General features: G+C 31.0%; 1 long non-coding RNA gene across 4 annotated transcripts; it reads right to left on the bottom strand.

Annotated features, from left to right (window-relative positions):
• Positions 1-232: 232 nt before the first annotated feature.
• LOC108337170 (uncharacterized) lies at positions 233-6,838 on the bottom strand. 4 transcript variants are annotated; one of them, XR_008250490.1, is made up of 9 exons: positions 6,480-6,838; positions 6,280-6,371; positions 5,450-5,679; positions 4,605-4,663; positions 4,327-4,448; positions 4,151-4,238; positions 3,920-4,028; positions 806-903; positions 233-653 (listed from the first exon to the last, which is right to left on the bottom strand). It is a non-coding gene; the product is annotated as an uncharacterized LOC108337170 (long non-coding RNA). The 4 variants fall into 4 exon arrangements; XR_008250489.1 differs by having other exon boundaries at positions 6,280-6,479; positions 6,586-6,838; XR_008250488.1 differs by having other exon boundaries at positions 6,586-6,838.

Here is a 6,838-nt window from a genome sequence, read left to right as displayed (position 1 = left end):
ATTTATCCGTATATAACTTATATACGGAAATTATATACGGATTTATCCGTATATAAGTTATATACGGATAAATCCGTATATAATTTATATACGGAAATTATATACGGATTTATCCGTATATAACTTATATACGGATAAATCCGTATATAATTTCCGTATATAAGTTATATATGGATAAATCCTGATATAACTTATATACGGATAAATCCGTATATAATGGTTTCAGAAGAGCTAAATAAATACCCTGTTTATAGCAGTTTCCCATGCACAATATACAAGCAGACCTTACAGTATATACACTATAATACAACTTATCCCTAATTCATATTCACCAACACTATTAATCAACATATATATGACTTTTGAAATAAATTATTAGTGAAGGATAAATTAAATAGAACATAACACTTCCTATCAAATTTAGTATGAATATGACCTATGAAGCTGTTATTACTAACATTCAAAGACACCAAACTTCCTCCAACTGCAGCAGCTGCTGCCAAGTTCTCGAGCAAAGAATTTGGAAGTGTCCCGTTGAAAAAGTTGCTGGACAAATCCAGCTCCTGGATAGCAGCACCACTGCTATTTTTGCCACTGCATTAAAGAAATAGAGGAACTGACGGAGGAAATCTGAATCTGGACCAAAAGCATTCCTGAATGCAAATAAAGTGGCATTAACTTCAGTTTTAATAGTGCAGAGTTTGGGTCAGACTACACTAAATAAATAAATAATTTTTTGAGAAACCGAGTGAAAGGAAGCAAATAGATGTCATGCAACAATTCAGAGTAAACAATCCAATTTCACCTGTCTAAATTCTGACAGTTCTCCCCATAGATGCTAAGAAATTTCTCTCGTAGTTTAGACTGTTCTGTTCTGACAACTTTTCTCCCTCTCAAGCATTTCTGTAGCAAGAATCAGTCAATAATTTGCAAGACGCTCATGAATGATAGATTAACACTCATCATCTTTCCAGTGATAGATGTTTATAGCACCTATGAAACCATATTGTAAGGGCCTAAGCTTTAAAGTTGGGAAATATGAAATGCTTATTTCCCATAGATGTACACATTAAAAATTGTTTTATAATTTTATAAAACAAATTCATAGAACCAAAAAAAGGATGAGCACTGACCAAAATTAAATTTAAGAAAATAATGCATCTAGGATTGCACAAACTTCTTTTTCTTACAGCAAGTAAATGGCATGGCATCTTTCAACAGGCATTTACCCGAGTTCATAAGGTCGTCAATTTGAATTTTAATTTTGATTGTACAGATGAGAGATGTTAAATAGCATGGCAAACTATTGTAAACCAAATCTTCAATGTTGAAACATTATGTATGCAGTGCAATGCATGATTAATTGATTCGGTCATTTTATATGCCATATCATTGTAACTGTTAAAGAACTACACTTTTATTTCCTCAATGATCATTGGAACTTGACCAAGGAGAACAAGGAATAATCAAATTGAAATTTAAGAGAGGAGTGCTAAAGATATGATACCCTATTACAAGTTTCATGATATATACTCCATCTAGAGGGGGAATGTTATAGATATGATACTGTATAACTAGAAAAGTATGCATGGCTAATATTCAAGATATATGGTTAGATATATAGCTCGAGATCAGGGATTATATGATTATATCCCTTATTACCCTTTATTTTGTTTCCTTATTTTGCATTCTTGATCATTATAAATAGAGAACCTTTTTACTGCTTTTACATATTCAGCAAATCCTACATTAACTTTAAACTTGAACTTTGGAGATAGACTTTGGAAAAAAAGTGTTTTCGCTTAAGTAGGAAAAATGGGACATGGCATTCCACAAGTTGATCAGTTTATATTACAAAAGGATGGAGAAATCAACAACGAAGTCACACAGGATCCATGAGGATTACATATAATGGAGAAAGACATATGGGGTTATTTGTAATTGCATGATATTCCAAACTCAACAGCGAGTTTTATCATACTACTATGCTTCTCACTAGTGAATGTTGAAAACAGCATGAGAGAAAAGTAAAAGAAACAAAAATGAGAATGCTAATATAGAACTATTATATATAAAAAGAGATTTCTGTATGACAGATTAACAAGAGAGTAGTAGAAAATTGATTAAGGTGGTTTGGGCACATAAATTGATTAAGGTGTTTATAAACTTTCCTTTATAAACAGAGTTTCAGCCACTTGCATATGCATTCCTACGTACTATTCATATTACACTTTCTAAACCAAACATTAACTATCAAAGTGCCATTCTACAGGACCTTCCTCTCCCTCCACAACAACATACTTTGAAGAATCTACTGTCACCAATTACTTTTTAATCATTGCATAGGAAAATTGCAAAAACCACTCAGAATATATATTATCCGACAAATCATTCTTAGTTTACATTGTTAACCTCCACAAAACATACTAAATTTCAACATTTGGCTTACTTTCATAATTAATCTCTACAATTAGACAGATTTTTTCTTTCACTGTTGGTTAGTAAACACTCTTGATGCTGAATTCTATCTCACTCGTATGTATATATATAACTTTATAAAATTATAATTTCAATATTTAGAAAATAGTCACATTACTTAATATAATATTTAAAAGTCTTTAAATTTTTTTATTAAGTAATACATTTATAAATATGTAAATTATGTAAAATTTAAAATAAATAATCACTAGTATAAATATCATGAAATTCAAGTGTTAGATTCATTAAATTTGCATCTTATAAAAAAAAAATTTCCAGGTGTTTGTGTGTCTATATATATATATATATATATATATATATATATATATATATATATATATATATATATATATATATATATATATATATATATATATATATATATATATATATATTGTGTATGAAGTAAAAGGAAGTTTTGGCAACAGTTTCCAAGAGTAAATGAAACACTTTCATTTAATATAGTAAAAATGTGTAACAGCAGGGTCTAGGTTTTGTAGTTGATATTATGTACTCTTGTTTGAAAAACAAAACAACAATTAGTATAAATAACAACATGTTAAATTACATCCAATTTCAATCAGCTTGCATCAGTCTCCAATTCAACATACAAACAGGTACATGTGGCAAAACTTATAGAAGTAATAACCCACCCTGATTTTTTTTATTTAATACTAAAAGGTATAACCCAATCAAAAACTGTACCGATGGAGTTCTTTTATTATATTAACAAGCAACAAACTTCTCCAAACCAATGGATTTTAGCCCCCTTAAATTGTGAAATGAAAAAACATTAAAAGTACAAGTAATATTTCAACTCTTGAAAAATAGAATGCTATCATTTTAGTGATGTCATGCAGTAAAAGTCAGATGTAGAAGTTAAAAACGTTTTAACATCTGAATTAACTAATTTCCACAAATTGATTGATTAGTTTTTTATAATTTCGAAATAATAGGCATTAGGGTGTGTTTATAAATTCTATCGTTTTGAATTTGGAAATTGACAAGTTTTTCATTTCTTGTGAATCAGACATCAATTGATTCTGGCATACTAATCAAGTGGACAAACATTTTTGCAGTCACTGCAACAATATGCATTTACTCTTATTAATTTTTTTCCTCTAATTACTAGTTCCATACAATTGAGTGACCAAAACATCAAAAAAAGGAATTGTGTACTGCTACTGTTAGAGGTGACAGCTTCAGGATCCTTTCTCAATGCATCTAAACTGTCTGCATTTGATTTTGAATTTCCATTGTTAGTTGTACTTCTACTGTTAGAGGTGTAATAAATGTAATATATATAACAATATATCAATCATGACTAACATCCCATACAATAAATATATATGCCCTGCATCCACACTATACAAATATATATTAAACAAGATTTTAACCAACTAATACAATAAAATATTTATGTAGCATTTGAATCATATACCTCTCTGTAGTAATAACACTTTGGACTTCAATACTAATTTAGCAACTTGTAATCACAACCAGAACAATTATGTTTGAGCTTTATCATCTTTTGTTATAGCTTTTCCAACCTGCAATGACAAAGAAAAGTTTAATGAAGTTCAATCCAGTATGATACAGGTGTTTGATCAACAAAACTAGCTATTGAATTTTCCAAGAGTAAAGTAATTAATACTTTGGAATCAAAACTCACATTATGAGAGGACTTAGGAAGCCACCGTATTCATCTTCTAAAGTTTGGTGAAGATCCCAATGGAAAAGAGTTACCAGTGGTTTTATACCTACAAATATTCATATTTAATTGTCATATACCACCATTGATAACAGAAGAATGTGATGAGATAAAAGAAATCTGAGTTTGAACCTTACCATTAGCCAATAGTTCGTTGATGACATTGTTCAGCATTTGACTTACTTGGTAGAATCCTGGACCAAGAAATCGAGAATCTGTATGAATCCAAGTTCATATTCTTCATAAATTTAGCATCTTCCTGTAAATTTATGTATAATGTAAATGTTATTATATTGCATCAACGATTAAAATAGAATAAACTAAAAACAAACACAATACTCAAGATATAGTAAGAATTAATTTATCATATCTTAAGAATGACTTAATAAAATACTACTTTGAAGAAATCATATACCTTATAACGGTGATATGTATCTATAGCCACATCTCCATTGCTTTTGTCCAGTATCTTATCTGCAAGTCAATTCACACATTGTAAATTATATAACTCCTTTTAAGATATTAACCAAACCATAGATAAATATATCTGGGAAACAAAATATATATAGCATTTGTAAATGTTGTTAACCTGCATAGAACAACATTTCATATTGAAACATGCTAAAACAAAAGGTTACCATTTGTAAAGAATTGATTCCCTTCAAGCCATTACAAAAATTTATCTTAATCAAATGATGACTAGATGTAAAAGGGAATCTGTCAAATTGATTCAATGAAATCTCTTTTTAACCTCTAGTGCCTCTACTGTCTTAAAAGTATCATTAAAAGTAATGGTTAATGCACACACCAACAGGTTTGAACAATTTTTATACAAACCCAATGAATTCGTTTAACAAATGAGCAAAAAACAGAAGACTTTGGTTGGAGATGAGATTTTCATGAAAAGTTAGAAAGAGAAATAATAAGAAATATTCAAACGTCTTAATGAAACAAACTTGGAAAAATTTGATTTGTTTCCATTTATATATAATAAATTTATTTTATCTCTAATAAATATAAGATCTCAAGCATACTTCTTGATATTAGTGAGTAATATGATAGCAGAAGATAAGAGAGGCACGACAAAACAAGTTTTAGATTATACTGATACCATCTTAAAAACTATAATAAAATAATTTTGTCTTTAAAGTTTTCATTCAGTGAAGCTTAAGCACGGAAGATTTATGAGACAAACTTGAACTTAGAACAAACAAAAGAGAGAAGCATGAACGTCTGATTTTACCAGAATATCAAGTTTACCAAATTTGGATTTGATAAAAGCTGCAAAAGCAGCTACACTTGCAGCATGAGCCACATCTAGCTGATGAAACAACAGTAGATGAGAAAGACCAGAGGCTTTGAGTGTCTCCAATGCTTGAAGACCCCTCTCTTCATTCGTTGCAGTGAGTACCACCTTTATTCCTTCTGAAGCTAACTGCCTTACTATCTCTAATCCAATCCCTTTATTTGCTCCTGTCACCACTGCATACCTGATCAACTCAACCACATCCCAAAGGTCAAAGGGACTCAGAAAATGTATATTTTGAATACAGCAATATAATTGGTATCTCAAACTTGTGAGAGAAAAAGCAAGAATACCTCTCTGTAGCTTCCCCCATCTTCAGTTTCAACTATGAACTGATATGCAGCTTATTACAAACCTGTTATGGTTACCAAGTTGTTATTTATGCATATCTTTGAGCTCTGAATATGAATTCCACAAATTATGGTTTCCTATTCATTACTAAGAATACCAATGCTCAAGCCGGCATGTCTGTAACTACAATCTTCTACAGTGCCTGTCGATTATGTCTTGCTTCTTTCTGTGCCAAATGAAAAGGACAAAAAACTTGAAAATAGATTTCATAGAAAAAGAATAAAATATTTACTATTCTTTCTGTTACCGTTCTTTTCTTATTAGTCAATTTCAATCACCACAAGTGTTATTTAAATAATTATTAATAAGTTTCTTTTTAATTTCTCAACCAGTAACAGCAGTATCATTCAAAGCCGGAATTATCCAAACAAAAAACAAAAACAAATTAAAAAGCCGAGAGACGACTATGAAGAAGATGAACACGCAAACTAACCTTTGGCAGTTTGGCTCTACTCTCGTGACCAATCCTCGATCTAGGAGCTTTGGAGGCCATTGCGAAAATCAAAACGCAAGCACGAAAAGTATCTGTTTTTTAGTGCAACAAAAGCTTTAAATCTTGGGTGATTAACAAGAGAAAATAAATGTAGAAAAAAGAAATTCGTGCAAAATAGCTTTGCGGGGAAGAAATAGAACCTTATCACGCGAGGAATTGCATAAATCGAAAATGGATGAGAGAAAAAGAGGATTAGGGTTTTTGCAATTCAAAAATTTAGCTCAATGAGAATTAAACATTACTTACCAATTAACCATGGTACCAAGGCCGCACAATCATGGTTCGAATGAGGGAAAATTAGGGTTTCAATGCGCGACCTACGAAAGCTCAACGAAAGAGAACCGAGGCTCCACAAAAGGGGAAGGAGGGCTCGACGAGAGAGAACCACGACCAGAACACTGATTTAGGAAGGGTTGAAGTGAAAGAGAAAGAAGAATAGGTTTGGTGGTGGGAGTGCCTCGACCCTTTTTCCAAACAAGAAATGGTTGCAGCGCTAGTG

Source organism: Vigna angularis, chromosome 7, assembly GCF_016808095.1.
Source record: "Vigna angularis cultivar LongXiaoDou No.4 chromosome 7, ASM1680809v1, whole genome shotgun sequence".
Lineage (NCBI taxonomy): Eukaryota > Viridiplantae > Streptophyta > Magnoliopsida > Fabales > Fabaceae > Vigna > Vigna angularis.
This window is presented reverse-complemented; position numbering and strand designations above follow the sequence as displayed.